The sequence below is a fragment of the Pleurodeles waltl genome, chromosome 10, assembly GCF_031143425.1.
Source record: "Pleurodeles waltl isolate 20211129_DDA chromosome 10, aPleWal1.hap1.20221129, whole genome shotgun sequence".
NCBI lineage: Eukaryota > Metazoa > Chordata > Amphibia > Caudata > Salamandridae > Pleurodeles > Pleurodeles waltl.
The window spans coordinates 287,938,703-287,954,966 of record NC_090449.1 but is presented as its reverse complement, the minus strand read 5'-3'; positions in this window follow the sequence as shown (position 1 = coordinate 287,954,966).

Here is a 16,264-nt window from a genome sequence, read left to right as displayed (position 1 = left end):
ATATTTATGCGAATGACTTCCACTGACAATATGTTGGAGACTGACAGTTAATCACATAACTTCACCATCGATCAGTCTTTGATCAAATTGGTGTTGCTGATGTTTCTAAACGTCTCGTCATCTGCCCACACCTTCTTCAGGACATTTGGCATAGAAACCAATATACAAAAAAGACACCTCAATGTTTGGATATGGTAGTAGGACAAAGATAAAAACAGAAAATCAGGTAATGATGAAGAGTTAAACATTCAAATATTACTTTACACGTCAGTTTGTTGTTTCCTCTTTCCACCATCATCATTTCACCATTCCATTCTTCCACTGATTCATCCATCTGTTCACCTTTCCATCCTTTCTCCGCTCTATCCTTCCTTCAAATCATTCATCATTTCACCCATCCGCCAAGCCTTCCATTCTTCTACACTTCAACCCATATGGCCATCTATTCACGCTAGCAATCTTTTACTAATCCATCATGCTTTGCTTTTACTTATCCGCCCATCTGTTCACCCATCAGTCATTTAAATCTGCCATAAATCCATCCAACCATCCTCGTCTTTGAACTTTGATCTGTTTGGTGTCAACCTTCCATTAATCAATACATCTAGGTATGCATCCATCCTTTTATCTAGTCTTCTTATCCATCCTTTAACCTATCCAGACGTTACCCCTTGCCTTTAATTACGTTAATTCACTTATCCTTTCAATCTCCCAGCATCCTAAATACTTTTTCACTTCCCTTTCTGCATCTGCCCATTCAGTTCACTTTCTCTTCTTTCATCCTTTCCCTTCCTTCTGTTCCTTCTACCTTCCCTTCTTTGACCTCTTTTCCCTATCTACCAGTATTTCTTTTCTCCCGTCCTTATTTTTATTTCTTAACTCTGTCATCTCCCTCTTTCTACTTGCTACTCTCTCACTCTCTGTCTCCCTCTGCCCCACCATCTTCATCATTTTCTACTTCTCTTTCTCCTTCACTATGGTTGGATCATTGGTCATGCTCTTCGCTGCGTTACCGTTTATGAGACAAAGGGAGGCCCATAAAGAACTAATCATAGTTTTCTGGACGCAGCTCACGAGCACTTCGGGCCCATATGTAACCCCACCTCTGCATTATTTGCTCGAAGGGCTGTGTTCAAGAGTCTTTCAGGGTCTAATCCTTAACAAAGAAAGTGCAAGGGGCATGTACTGTTTAATCAATCAATCAATCACACATACAAATATATAACTAGAAAACAAATATGATGAGTCACAGACTTATGGACAAGATGTCAGAACTTGAGACCCATGTAGGGTTGCAAATAAACAGACCTTTGTATACAATATGCCAATTGAAAGGAGGAAGAGAGGAGGTCCCACCTAAACAATTTCTTTAGTGAAGAAAGTGCTCTTTAAATATCGGAGACTGTAGTTGACGTGGAGTAGGCAAACCTTGTTGCTGTGCACCAGTTGGTCTTGACCAAGGGGTGATCCCGTAACTAGTTTACAACTAACACTAAAACAAATGGATTAGGACATAGAACTGGATCATTTACAACATCTTTTGACTGACTGTGTTACATGGGCTTTTTTAAGGCAGTGCTTGCTGCAAACACCTTTTACCACCATATTATGAAAACAAATTTTTAGAGGTGAATTATGTGCGACACGAATATTTGTGCATATTTGTGTTGCCTTTTTTGCAGTGCATTTTTGTGTTTTTGTGTTGCTTTATGTTATTGTGTTGTACTCTGGTTGTTGTGTTGCTTTCTGCTCTGTTTTGTGTTGTGTCCTATTATGTTTTTGCTGTGTTGTTATTTTGCTTTGTCTTTGCTATTATGTTTTGTTATTTTCCTGACATATTTTGAGCTTTATAATTACTTTAGAGATGTCTACTAATGCTGTGGCAGCAACTTTCAGCACTCACTTTATGTGATATGTACTGCTGTCTTTGGCAGAATATGACCAATGCTGTTGCACTTGGCACTGAGCTCAGGAGGCGAGGCATTCTGAAATATCTTATGGGTTTAAAAGCATCTGCTGTAGAGTTCTTTGTGTGCCCAACAATTTACAGACAATAATAAACATGTCGAGATAATTCTGGTGATTAATGTACCTGTGTATAACATTGGGTTGTTGGTTGAGTGAAGTTTGGACCCTGGTCAAGTAGCAAATAAAATTCCTGTCAGGATAAGACCAACACAAACCCCAAATTAACCTGTGCTCAACCACTGGTAGCTTGGCATAGAGCATTCAGGCTTAACTTAGAGGCAATGTGTAAAATATTTGTGTAACACTTCAAACAGTAACACAGTAAAAACACACCACAAAAGGAGCTCACAAGAGAGTTAAAAAATAGAGTAGATTTTAATAAATAGAACAAGGCTAAAATGACAAAAACCCAATTAATACTGGAAAAATTTAATTTCAGAGTTTTAAAGAAAAATAGCACCAAGAAGCACAAATTTCTAGTCACGCTGGACTGGGACAAAGTCACAAGTTCAGGGTGACCACGATGGAGCAAGTGCCGGCTTCAGGGACCCAGTTAGATTCGCTGAACAAAGTACCTTAAATCTTGGTTGTGGATCGTTGCGTGGATCCGTGCCGAAGATGTGTCACGCAGCCAAGGTGATGTATTGGTTCCAAGATGCGGTGAGGCTGCAGTGGAAGGTCTTCTTGCTTTGAGGGTCCTGTTGATGGGGCTTGTAATGTGAAGCATGGTCTCGGGGATGCGATATGCAGTCGAAGTGATGTATCAGGTTTTGATGAGCAATGAAGCTGCGATGTAGAGCGTTCGCCATTGGCATTCCACAGAAACCTTTCTGAAGGCAATGCGTCAAACCCAAGATGAAGGATGTGGCGGTGATGCAAGTCTTCTGCAACAGAACCAATCCACGGAACAGCAGTGAGGCATCGGTTCTGCTCGAGAATGCACTGCTCAGCAGAGGAGATACATTGGTTCTGCTCAGGGATGCATCGCTCAGCAGAGAAGATGCTTCGGTTCCACTGGCAAGCATCTTAGGATCATTTCCAAGGGTCCAGGACTGGGGTGGCACCACTTGGCAAGGTAGACTCACAGATGGCAGAGTTCAGATGCAGAAGTAGGGTGGTTGAAAGTCTTTTATGTCCCTGAAACTTTAGATCAGGAGGCCAGCTTGTTAGCTCTTGGAGTCACTCTGGGGGTCATTACAACATTGGCAGTATAAGGCGCTTACCGCCGTGCAGAAGACCGCCAATACACCGCAGCGGCAGCGGTAGACCGCCACAGCTATTATGACACACATCTCGGAATCCGCCGAAATTCAGACACCCACACAATCCCGCCACACCAAAGGTCAGCGATAAACATGCAGAAACAAATCCTCCACCTACACGCCAACAGAAACACGCCCATGCCATTACAACCCACGAATCCACGCGGCGGTCTTTCAACCGCGGTATTCCATTGGCGGTTCACACCGCTGCGCTAAAAATATACACACAGTTCCAAAACACCGCCACATTGGACAAATACACACACCTGATACACATACACACACCACTCCCACACATCCAATACAATATAAAACACACACCCACATCACCCACAAACCTCTACAACCAAAAATTCAGAGAGAAGACAAGAGAGAGAGCACAGAATAGACAACCCCATCACTCAGAGGCACACAACACCATCACCCACACAACATCCACGCACAAAACACCACCTACAACTACACTCACCACACTCATCAACACATACACCACCCCACACATCACACACAACACCCCATGTCACGCCAAAGACACCCCCGCTTCTCCGAGGAGGAGCTCAGTGTCATGGTGGAGGAAATCGTACGGGTAGAGCCACAGCTATTTGGCTCACAGGCACAGCACACATCCACAGCCAGGAAGATGGAGCTATGGCGCAGAATAGTGGACAGGGTCAACGCAGTGGGACAGCACCCAAGAAATAGGGAGGACATCAGGAAGAGGTGGAACGACCTACGGGGGAAGGTGCGTTCCACGGCCTCCAGGCACCACATCGCGGTACAGCGGACTGGCGGCGGACCTCCACCTCCTCCCCCTCAACTAACAACATGGGAGGAGCAAGTCTTGTCCATCTTGCATCCTGAGGGCCTCGGAGGAGTCGTTGGAGGAACAGACACTGGTAAGTCAAATCTTCACTATCATATCCCCCACCCTACCTGCATGCTATCACACACCCCCACCCTCGCACCCTCCCCTATCACCCAAACTCCTCACTAATGTACCCATAACACCAACTACACATCCCAACCCCAAGTCCTGCATGACACAACTAAGCATGGACACCCATCAATAAAGCATGACCACTGCACATACCCAGAACACCCCCCAACCATCAGCACACAACCCCACACACAGGAATGCCTGCACTGGGGTTCATGCACACCCAACCATTGCACACCATTACATACACACATTCAATAATCATGTACTTATACCCCCGCAGGAACCCGAAGGAACGTCACCACACCAGAGGGTCCAGACAACACGACTCCACCCCCAGAAGAGGCCCACAGTGACGACAGCAGCTCTGCCCTACTGGATCTTGATGACCAGCCCGGACCATCGTGGGCCTCAGGACAGTCGGTTCCCCTTGCACAGGCACAGCCCAACACCGAGCTTCCACCCTCTGGTAACACCAGCACAGCACCCACCCAGCGGGACCAAACCTCCCTACCCAGGACAGGTCAATCAGCGGTGTGTCCACCACTACAGGGCACCCAGGCTAACCCAACACCCCAACAACAACAGGGACCTGGGGGCAGTGGTAGTCGCCACACGGTCCAGGGGACGGAGGCACAGGAACACAGGGGAACTGGGAGGGCTGCTGTGCGACAGAGGGAGGACAGGCCAAGGGAATCAACTCTCCACGAGGCCCTATCCTCCATCATGGGAGCATACCACCACTCCCAGGAGACGATGGCGACGGTCCTGGACAAGTTGCAGGAGACCCTGCGTCTGCAGGAGGAGCAGTATTTGGGGTTCAGGGAGGAGCTCAGGACCATCGGCTCCGCCCTGGGCACCATCGTAGGGGTGCTGACGGACATTCAAAAGACCTTGAGGGACACCGTGGCACTCCAAGGGGCCCCTGACACTAGTCAGGACGACGAACTGCCCACCACCTCCTCCGGCGCTAGTGGACAGGACGCCCCGCCACAGGACCACCTCACTAGCACCCCATCCCCTGCAGACGGACAACCACCACGCAAGCGGGCCCTGAGATCCAGGAACAGGACAGAGTAAGATGGCAAGACCCCCGCCAGGAAATAAGACCACCCTGATCGTCCCCCCACTGTCCCACTTTGTTACCCTGTCCAAATCGGAACTGCCCCAGCTCCACTTCCAATGGCCAGATGTGCAATGTACCTGTGAGACTAATAGACTGGACTCTGCCATGGACATTCCTCCACCATCACCCATCCCCATTTCACAACCCCCCTTCATTTTTTAGCACTTAAATAAACACCCTTGAAACACTAAATAAAATGGAGTCAGTCTATGATTTGTAATTTTGTATTATCAATGACAGTGTCATAATGGGTTACCCATTGGAAGGCTAACATACCAATGTCACACATCACAAGCCTTTCAAGGATGCAAGCAGTTGACACATTTGTGAAACTGAAATGGAAGGGGACAACTCAGTTAACAAATAGTGAGTGAAATGTCGGTACAGGATAGAGGTAGACGTGTGAATGTTAATATAATGTTATACCTGAAAATGTACTCACCTGTGTTTCACTGGAAATATTGCTGTATGACTGACTCCCTGTTGTCGTTTTCTTCTTCCTCAGCTTCATCCTCATCACTGTCCACAGGCTCCACAGGCTCCACAGCTGCTACAACACCATCATCTGGATCATCCTCCTGTAGAAGAGGCACCTGGCGTCGCAATGCCAAATTATGGAGCATGGAGCAGGCGATGATGATGTTGCACACCTTCTTCGGTGAGTAGAATAGGGACCCACCTGTCATATGGAGGCACCTGAACCTGGCCTTCAGGAGGCCGAAGGTGCGTTCGATCACCCTCCTAGTCCGCCCATGGTCCTCATTGTACCGTTCCTCTGCCCTGGTCCTGGGATTCCTCACTGGGGTCAGTAGCCAGGAAAGGTTGGGGTAACCAGAGTCCCCCAATAGCCATACACGGTGCCTCTGGAGTTGACCCATCATATCAGGGATGCTGCTATTGCGCAGGATGTAGGCGTCATGCACAGAGCCAGGGAACATAGCATTTACCTGTGAGATGTACTGGTCTGCCAAACAGACCATCTGGACATTCATCGAATGATAACTCTTCCTGTTCCTGTACACCTGTTCACTCCTGCGGGGGGGACCAGAGCTACATGGGTCCCATCAATGGCACCTATGACGTTGGAGATATGTCCAAGGGCATAGAAGTCACTTTTCACTGTAGGAAACTCCTCCACCTCAGGGAAAATGATGTATCTCCTTACGTGTTGAAGCAGGGCAGCCAACACTCTGGACAAGACGTTGGAAAACATAGGCTGGGACATCCCTGATGCCATGGCCACAGTTGTCGGAAAAGACCCACTTGCAAGGAAATGGAGCACTGACAGCACCTGCACGTCAGGGGGGATTCCAGTCGGATGGCGGATTGGTGACATCAGGTCTGGCTCCAACTGGGTACATAGTTCATGGATAGTGGCACGGTCAAACCTGTAGGAGACGATTAAATGTCTCTCTTCCATTGTCAACAGGTCCACCCGCGGTCGGTACACCGGAGGATTCCGCCATCTACTCATATGTCCCAGCTGACGGTGCCTAAGAAGGACAACAGCGAAGAAACAGTCACTATTCCTCCAGGTATGTACCCACAGTCACACACAAGACTACACCAGACAATAAACCCTTCCTGGGTGTGTGTTGAGTGTAGGCCTCGGTATGTGTGACGCAGTAGTAAATGAAGCCATGTGGGTCCCTGAAATGGCGGCTGCCTGACCTCTAAACTGGGACAATGGGATTGTGGGGTAACAGCGCTGGCGTTGCACACCGTCGCGGTAGGCGGTCGTAGACCGCGGCGCAATGCTGCATTGGTTAACATTGGACCCTATGGGTCCCAGGAGCCAATGAACAGGTGCGCCGGTGGTGATGATGCGCACCGCCGCGAACGTCACCGCCGCGGACGTCACCGCCATTTTCTATCTGTTGAATCACTAGATACCTGACCTTCGACAGGAGAGGACCTACACTGCTAGTGCTGCTGTGACCTCGGTCTGGAAGCGACGATGGCTGCTGCGTCTGGGGAAAGGGCCCCTGCCTTCACTGCACAGGAGTTGGAGAAACTTGTGGATGGGGTCCTCCCCCAGTACATGCTACTCTACGGTCCTCCAGACCAACAGGTTAGTACACAGGGAGCACGTTGTATGAGCTAGGCCGGGGTGGACAGGGCTGGGTGGAAGAGGGAAGGGGGCAGAGTTGATACTACAGTAAAGCATGGGAATAAAAGGCCCATATGGCCAGGGTAGGGAGGGGGCCACTCACAACAACGGTGCAGTTGGTAATGACTGTTCCTCTTTCTTTGTGCATGTCATGTAGGTCAGCGCCCACCAGAAGAGGGACATTTGGCGTGCCATCGCCAAGGAGGTTCGGACCCTGGGGGCCCACCAGAGAAGGGGCACCCACTGCCGTAAGAGATGGGAGGACATTCGCCGCTGCAGCAAGAAGACGGCGGAGGCTCAGCTGGGGATGGCCTCCCAACATGGGAGGGGTGCCCGTCGCACCATGACCCCGCTGATGTTCCGGATCCTGGCGGTGGCCTACCCGGAGTTGGATGGGCGCTTAAGGACATCACAGCAGACACAAGGAGGTGAGTACAACCTCATTCTGCGGACTTTGCATGCAGTGGAGGGGTCTGGGTGGGGGAGATGGGCTGTGTGTGTCCCTAGGTCAGGGCGAGTTAGGTAGGCAAGGCCCCTCCGTAATGTGTGCCATGTGGCACTCTACCCCACCTCAGAAGAGTGCCAAGTTGAGGTATAGTTGCCCCTGTGGCATCCATGTGCGCAGATTTCCAGCATTGCCATGTAGGCCATATCCCAGAAATTGCATGTGCAGAGGCCAGGAGCACGGCGTAATGCATGGGGCTGCTGCGTCTGTCTTGTCCGCCAACGGTAGCGGAATGCCATGCACTAAAACTCTCTTTGTTCTGTCTCCCCCCCCTTTTCCTGCTCTCCCTGTCCTTTTGTACATCAGCATCATCAGGCGGAGGTACAGTGGCACCGGAGCACGAGGGAGCTGCATCCCGCATGGCCATGGAGGGCCACACCAGAGACTCTGAATGCACCAGTGGGACGGAGGGCGAGGGGAGCTTCACGTCGGCCACCGGATCACCAAGCAGCGACACAGACTCGTCCGCCGATGGGAGCTCCCTTGTGGTGGCGGCACCATCTGTGTGCCCCACTTCTACAGGTACAGCCGCCACCTCCCCTACCAGCACTGCCCTCCCAGCAGCCCCTCAGCGTTCACCCCGTGCCCGCTCACCCAGGAGGGTGGGCATCACCTTCGCCCCAGGCACCTCAGGCCCTGCCCCAGTCACCCCTGCTGCCCTCAGTGAGGAGGCCATTGACCTCCTCAGGTCACTCACTGTTGGGCAGTCTACCATTGTGAATGCCATCCAGGGTGTAGAAAGGGAGTTGCAACACGGTAATGCATTCCTGGAGGGCATTCATTCTGGTCAGGCTGCCCTTCAGCGAACCCTGCAATCTCTGGCCTCAGCACTGATGGCAGCCATTGTCCCTGTGTCCAGCCTCCCCCCTCCAACTTCCTCCACCCAGACCCAATCCCCTGTACCCCAGCCCAGCATGCACACAAGTCAACACACACAAGTAGCTCAAGCAAACATAGGCACCACACACACCACAGGCACTCACACAAGCCTGACCCACATACAGACACAGCAACATCCACTGTCTCCACTGTGTCCCCCTCCTCTTCTCCCTACTCCCTCCCAGTCTCGTCTACACACACACCTGCATGCACCACATCTACAGGCACTAGGACTCGCACCAGGACACCCAGCACCACAAGCCGCTCACCTGCACTCACCACCTCCACTGCCATTTACACGTCCCCGGTGTCCTCTCCCAGTGTGTCTGTGACGCCCCCTCCCAAAGTACACAAACGCTGGCAATCACTCACCCAACATCCATCCACCTCACGACAGCCTCCAGTACCTGCACCCTAAACACCTAAAGTGACACCTCCTACAACCACCTCCTCTTCCTCCACTCCCAGGGCCCCCCCCCCTCCAATTCATCAGTCCCGTCGTAGCCCCTCAGTCAAAAAGCCTCCAGTACCAGTGGTGCATGTTCCAGGTTTTTGGAGTGTACCGTCCCCCAGTGCAGGCAGTAGGACCCGGAGCCAAGGCACTGGCAGCCCACCCCCTGTAAAGGCTCTGAAATTGGGGAGTGGACGGCGGGACCATGTCAAGACTCCTGGTGGGTCAACAAGTGAAATGGGATCCAAGGCGCTTGGTGAGTCAGCTGTAACTCCAAAGAAGGTGGGGAAGGTCCAGAGGAAGTCTCCCCAGCCTGTTGTGAGTGTCACGGCAGAGAAGTGCGCCATCATTTCCGGCGGTCCAGACACAACCGCCAGCACCGTCGTCACTGGTCCAGAGACCACCGCCGGAGTCACAGCCCAGGAGGGCCCAAGTATCGTCACTGGTCAGGAGACCACCGCCGGAGTCACAGCCCAGGAGGGCCCAAGTATCGTCACTGGTCAGGAGACCACCGCCACTGCCAGAGTCACAGCCCAGGAGGGCCCAAGTATCGTCACTGGTCAGGAGACCACCGCCACCGCCGGAGTCAGTGCCCAGGAGGGCCCAAGTATCGTCACTGGTCCAGAGACCACCACCGGAGTCACAGCCCAGGAGGGCCCAAGTATTGTTACAGGTCCAGAGACCACCGCCGGAGTCACAGCCCAGGAGGGGACAGGATGCCACAGCCCCGCTGGCCAATGATGGAACGTCATGCCACACACCAATGTCCAGTATGGAGATCGTCATGTCACACACCAATGTCCAGTGTGGAGATCGTCATGCCACACACCAATGTCCAGTGCGGAGATCGTCATGCCACACACCAATGTCCAGTATCAGAACCGCCATGGCAAAGCACCACTGAACAGTCCTGAACCGCCATTGGCAAAGCACTGCTGAACAGTCCTGAACCACCATGGCAAAGCACCGCTGAACAGTCCTGAACCGCCATGTCAAAGCACCGCTGAACAGGGCAAAGACCGCCATGGCAAAGCACCGCTGAACAGGGCAAAGACCGCCATGTCAAAGCACCGCTGAACAGGGCAAAGACCGCCATGGAAAAGCACTGCTGAACAGTCCTGAACCGCCATGTCAAAGCACCGCTGAACAGGGCAAAGACCGCCATGGCAAAGCACCGCTGAACAGGGCAAAGACCGCCATGTCAAAGCACCGCTGAACAGGGCAAAGACCACCATGGCAAAGCACCGCTGAACAGGGCAAAGACCGCCATGGCAAAGCACCGCTGAACAGGGCAGAGACCGCCATGTCAAAGCACCACTGAACAGTCCTGAACCGCCATGGCAAAGCACCGCTGAACAGTCCTGAACCGCCATGGCAAAGCACCGCTGAACAGTCCTGAACCGCCATGTCAAAGTACCGCTGAATAGGGCAAAGACCGCCATGGCAAAGCACCGCTGAACAGGGCAAAGACCGCCATGGCAAAGCACCGCTGAACAGGGCATGCACCGTGTAGGAATGAATGTACCGCCACATCAGGCATCCTTATCCCATGTGCAGCTGGGACAGTGACAGGACAGGAACTTTCACGGGGAGACTCATCCAGTCTGGGCACCAGTCCCCCTCCAGAACCAGTGGAGACCTGCATCTACTTGAGAGACTGTGGCTTTGGACTCCCCAGGATGGCACAGTGGGCAACCCACCCACTGTAGAGACTTGTGAGACTGTGGCTTTGCACTCCCCAGGATGGCACAGTGGGCAAACCATCCACTTTAGAGACTTGTGAGACTGTGGCTTTGCACTACCCAGGATGGCACAGTGGGCAAACCACCCACTGTAGAGACTTGTGAGACTGTGGCTTTGCACTCCCCAGGATGGCACAGTGGGCAAACCTCCCACTGTAGAGACTTGAGAGACTGTGGCTTTGCACTCCCCAGGATATATCAATGGGCATGGAGCCCCGTCGTAGATGTGGCTTTGAAGTCACCCGGCTGAGGTGCCCCCCCTTCCCTTCCCCCTGAGGTGCCTGTAGTATTTCTATCTGATGCCCCGGCAGTGTTGTCTCGGATTTTGGTCAGGTATCTATTGTGGGCCTCGCCCATGCATTTTTGGACTGTTGGTGCACGGACATTGTTGTGTACATATCTGCACTACTTCTTGTATTGTATATATAATTATGAGTGATTTAGAGATATATATCTGTATATTTTTGAATGACATGTATATTGGCACATTACAATGTTTGACCGAAATTCGCATTGTCTTTGCATTCTTCCGGGGGGATTGTGGGTTGTTAATGTGATAGTTTTGACTGCATTGGTGTGTATGTTGCAATATGCGAGGGTGGGGGTGTTTGGTGGGTGTCCCCCTGACTTTTGCCTCCCCCCCGTGTCGTAGATGCAGTACTCACCGGTATCTTCTGCGCCTACGTCGCTGTTGGTTGTAAACAAGTAGAAACACAAGGGCAGGTAGTATTTGGAGTTTCAGGTCCATGGAGTCGTCGTTCCTCGTGGGATGTGTTGAGGTGAGCGTTTTCCCATAGCAAAAGCTGTTTCCGCCGTGTTTTTATCCACGGTGAATCCGCCCCGGAAAAGGTGGCGGATTGGCCTGTTGTAATACTGTGGGCGGTACATTGTCTCCCGCCTGTCTGTTGGCGGTAACCGCCGCGCTGCTTGTCTGTACCGCCGTGGCGGACGGTGTGTTAAAGTGGCTGTCTTTGTTGGCGGTTTCCGCCAGGGTCATGATTCCATTTTTTTGTCCGCCGGCCAGTTTGCGGTATTACCGCACCTTTTCCACCGTCCGCCAGGGTTGTAATGACCCCCTCTATGTTCTGGGATCAAGTGATGCAGGTCCAGTTCTTCTCACCCAAGCAGAGGGCAGCAAGCAGCAGGTCATTACAGTGAAGCAGGAGTTCAGCAGAGTGGCAGTCCTTCAGCAGCACAGCAGTCCTTCTTCTTCTGGTTTTTGTTGCTCACAAATCCTGCCCACCTGCTTTACAAGTTCAAAACCCTTGTACCACAGCAGTGCCCTCATTCCTAATTGGAGCAAAGTTGATGGAGGAATGTTAACAAGGTGCATTGGTGGACTGAACATTTGTACCTGATAAAGGTGTAAACTTTGCACGTTTCGTTTTCCGCCTCAATTTGCATTTAATTCTGGCTTTTTGCTGCCACAGACTCCTCCCACTCTTCCCCATGTTGTTCCTTCCGTTTTCAGAAAGCCTCATCTCCAGGCCAGATAAAACCATAGAGGCAATGAAAGAGTCCTTATTCAACATGCAGTAGAATGTTTGTATACAGGGGCCTGTGGGCAAACTGTGTCCATCAACAGTCTATAGAGGACTCTCTGCTGTAAAACCAAATAGCAAAATAAGTTATAGGAAAGTTGGGTTATTCAAGAATAAACCAAAACAGGTTATTAGCAATGGACACCTGAGTCAAATATTGTCATTTTGTGAACAAAAATAGCGACTGAAAAACGGTCTTGTAAGATTTTCTTCGCAGGGTAGAAAATGTTAAGTGGAGGGAAAGGGGCAGGGGAGAGACACGAGCCAATTCCAGGGCGCTTCTGCTGCCAACCGGCCCTTGTACTGGATACATCTAGGGAAATTGCTGCTAAACTAAGCTAAGCAAAAACATATGGCTTTCCAAGAAAACCAGCCTTCCATTTGCAACTCTGCCAAAATAAAGTACCGTTTACATGTCAAGAAACGTGCGCATTTCTGCAGCTTTCCCAGAGAGAAACGGGCACTGCTAATCTCATGCATGAAACATTTTACATGAATAATATCTGTTTTTACGTCAAAGTGGAAAGAATATTATGTTATTTGAAAGCGGCTTTCTCTCCGGCAAACCCAGAAAAAAAAACAGAGAAAAATAATAAGGAAGCAAACATCAGTATCGTGATCACTGCCATTTTCTCAGCCTGAGCCAGTGAATCTAAACTTCGATACACTATTAAAAGATTTTGGAAAGCGAAAGAAGTGTATTTTAATGCACTTGTCAAACAGCATACTGATTGGCATTGGTATGCATGTATGTTTTAGGCATTTCCCGGAAGCTTTATCAAGACTTTGTGCTGCTGCAAGCTGACGCTAAGCGACAGAGTCTTGACAAAGTATTTACTTCCCACTCCAAAACTTCTTTTGTGCTGGAAAGCTGCCCTAAAGTGCAGTAAATAGTGCTTTACCATACTTAGTACTTTTTTACGTCAAAGGGGCATTCCTTAGGTGTAACGTGGGCATTCAAATGCTGGCACCCATGTTTTTAGACTTAAAGCTAGATTTACAAAGATTGCCAGACCCAACTGTAAAGCTTCCGGGAAGCAGGCGCAAAGCTGTAGTAGTGTTTTAATTTCTCCAAACATTTCACTCTTTGAATGTGTGCTGCATTGGACAGCACATGTGTAGTGTGTAATATGCTAAAAAAGTCTACCTGTGGGATATTGTACCGCAATGATACTTTTCCAGTACATAACTTATGCAAGATATCATGCACACACCTTTGCACTATGGTGCAAGATTTTGGAAAGCGAAAGAAATGTCTTGCAAGGTGTAAAGATGTTTGTGGGGTGCTCAGCTGCCCCTTTAGAGAGAGAAGCATCAGGCCATAAATCTTGCTCTTTGGTTCTGCGCTCTGCTTCGCTCTCTCCCAGGACAATGCAGCACAGCAACTTGTGCTATTTTTCTAACAAATTGCCCGTTTGTGCAATGTGGGCCGAGCTCCAGAAAGCAGCTTGCAGACATACTTTCAGCTTTGTGGTATATTAGGTTAAACATACAGCATGAACACAGAACAACATGGGGCTTGGGGTCTGGCAGACCTCAGACTACAGAAACAAAACTGTGATGTCATGCGTAATTGGGTGAGCATGTGGAATTGAGACAGAACACTGTACAGTTGTTTTTTGTTCACATATTTACCTTACATATAATTATGATATAGACTATGGAAATATCACCCACAGTCACAGAACTAATTATGGTCAGATGTCTAACTGGTCTTAGACGCTATTTTTTAGACACAGATTTGTTCAAGTTTTGCACAGGCGCTTGTGCAATACAAAATTATGCTTTGTGACGCTCCCAAAACCAACACATCAAAAAAGGCCCAGTAGAGATTACACAAAGTCATTCATGGGTTAAACAATCTCACTTGTCTTTCTTCAAAATTAAATTAAAAGATAGAGAAAGTGAAAAAGTAAAACAAATGAAGGAAGCAACTCAATACAAACACAGCCTTTTTTATTTTTCATACAAAAAGACAACATCAAAATAATACCGAGCCCCCACAAAGAGTCACAAGAGCCATCACACATCCACTATTCCCCCTCTAAAACACATAAGTACACTCCACCTATCACAATTTAAAAGAAGAAACACAAAACGAGGGATATAAGCTAGAGGACCTAAGGGTCCAAAACAAGAGAGAAAACACCCTCCTTGTGTTGAAGAATAAGGGCCCACTCTACTTTTGATAACAACAATCAGATGCCCTGCAGAGCTTTCAGACTGTTGATGCCATTTCAGTTCCATTCACATAATTTCTATGGACCATCCTCAGGACTGTGATGAGGCCTATACATTGAAAGGGTACTGTAAAAGAGCATTGTAACAAATTATTCTATAAGCTCTCTTCAATACTCATTTTATATGTGTATAACAATGGTACAATTGATGACAAAAGCTTCCAATGAAAATATTTTTTAAAGTTAAAACCATACTTGCCAAGTAACGTATATCCCATATTTCAAACACGGGTATGGTTATTTATTACATACATTCATTGTCAAATTGGCACTCATTAGTTTATTTTAAGTAGATCATTTAAATAAAACAAATTCAAGTGAAATATAACAACCTAAAATATGCAATTCAAATTCAACTCGAGGCTGAAAGATAATCATCATAATGTTAATTCTTTATTCTATTTACAAGTTTACAAATTTGTATTGTTCCTGATGAGGATTGATAACCACCACTGTCGCAGTATTATACATATTGACATAGATGCAACATGTGCTCAATCAGATTACATGTTCCAAAGACAACAATAGACACCTGGTCAAAAACAACGAGCCTATAATCAGAACATTCCTAAATAAAGATAATATAAAGAAAGGAAAGAACAGAAAACAGAAAACAAAAGAAAAGGAAAAAAGAAAACTTTAAAAGAAAATAAATATCTGTACCAAGATTCGTGTTGCACATCTATAATCCTTACATATCACAATCTTTCTGCGAGTGCTCAAATATGTCAGTGCACAACACTACCTTGTTTCTAATGGAACATACCTGGAATAATCAATAGTGACTTCTAAGACACGCATGATCCGTTACATGTAGTCCACGCCGGATACCATCCGACAGAGTCGTCAGGGGCAATACTCTATATAAATCAACAACAACCACACCCTTACACGTCTTTTAACCAAAAACGCACTGGCTTCTTCGTACTCCAATTCCCATGTCATCTTGCCTAGCAGCCTCTATCCAGAGATATATTCTATTTGGAGAAAACGATCCCTGTTTCAAAAATCGTTTAACACAATAAAACCAAAAAAGCAAATCCCAAACCATAACGGAAAAGAAAAAATTGAAACAAGCAATAGATCCTTCAGCGAGTGTTGAACACGCACTGCCATGACCGCACTCACTCTCCCCAGATGCAGACTCACCACGTGTTCAAAGTCCCCGCATCAGACTAACAACTAGAGCACAAAGCATCCTTTTTAAACCGTCCGTATGTGACACTAAGCTATGCAAAATGGTAGTGTCAATCAACTTTTACGTGCAATGAGTTTTTGTCAGTGCTTTAAATGGGCCGGTACTGTCCGGTACTGAGTACCGGCACTTTTTTTTATTTTGAGAGGGAGACTACCTGCACTTCTCAAGAAAAACCCAATGATTTTAATTTGAGAGGACCGGCACTTTTTAGAAATAAGCAGGTCCTCTGATACAGAGTACCTGCACTTCTATTTTTCCATTTCAAGCACTGTTCTTGTAAGAAAAAGGTTTACACAAGCATATTG